The 785-nt window shown below is 57.8% G+C and overlaps 1 protein-coding gene across 3 annotated transcripts in view; it reads left to right on the forward strand.

The window, feature by feature from the left end:
• LITAF (lipopolysaccharide-induced TNF factor) overlaps nucleotides 1-785 on the forward strand; it is a 95,535-nt gene that overhangs the window by 55,410 nt on the left and 39,340 nt on the right. The window contains exon 1 of one of the 3 annotated variants that reach the window (XM_011988107.1): nucleotides 457-683. The exons of the other annotated variants lie outside the window; for them this stretch is intronic. The gene's annotated coding sequence lies outside the window, so the exon portion shown is untranslated. Of the gene's footprint in view, nucleotides 1-456; nucleotides 684-785 lie in introns of those variants that run through there. 3 annotated transcript variants of the gene reach the window in all.

Consider the following 785-nt stretch of genomic DNA (forward strand, 5'->3'; position numbering starts at 1 on the left):
GGGACAAGCCATATTCCCTATCTGGGCCTCCCTATCTTTAGGACCTCAGGTAAAGGCATGGGATTTGGGCACCGGTGGGTTCTAAGATTCAGGTCTTTGCCAGCATGGGGCTCGGAAGCTCCCTGTCCAAATGGCGTTTGTCTATGGATGGCCACATCAGGGTTCTGCCCATCTCCTGGCTCTGTGTACTCTCAAAGCCAGGCACGTTTCTTAATTCCCTCTAATGATTTCCCAGAGAGCCTGCTGGATCCAGGCTGCTGCTGTGATCACTGCAGCCGGCCGATGAGGCTCCAAGCAGACGGGGAGATGGCACCCATTTAGGGGCAGATGTGGAAACAGGAGCTACTGATTTCCAGAGCTTTCTTTCAGTGAGAAAGGCCTACTTGGGGGCACGGGCCACCCTGGGCGCACAAAGCGGAGAAGCAGCTGATAAGCCTTACCTAATACCTATCCCGTGCTAAAAACTTTACCCCCATCTTCCCAGTTAACTCCCAGTTGGTCTTAGGAGACAGGACTGCTATTGTGCCCATTTTGCAGACGGGAAGCCGAGCTCAGAGAGGGTGGGTAACTTGCCCGAAGGCACAGAGTGTCTTGGTCAGTCCGGACGCGTCTGTAGAGTTACAGGAAGAGAAGGGCCGTCCTCCAGAGGGCTGGGAGCGCCCCAGCGGGGGTCCGGGGTCGAGGTTGGTGGTCCCGCCGCCTGGAAGTGGTGGAGCGGCGGGGGGGGAGTGAGGGAAGTGGGGAGAGCTGCGAGCGGCAAATCCGGAGGGAGGGTCAGGCTGTCG

This window comes from Mandrillus leucophaeus, unplaced genomic scaffold (assembly GCF_000951045.1).
Source record: "Mandrillus leucophaeus isolate KB7577 unplaced genomic scaffold, Mleu.le_1.0 Scaffold323, whole genome shotgun sequence".
Lineage (NCBI taxonomy): Eukaryota > Metazoa > Chordata > Mammalia > Primates > Cercopithecidae > Mandrillus > Mandrillus leucophaeus.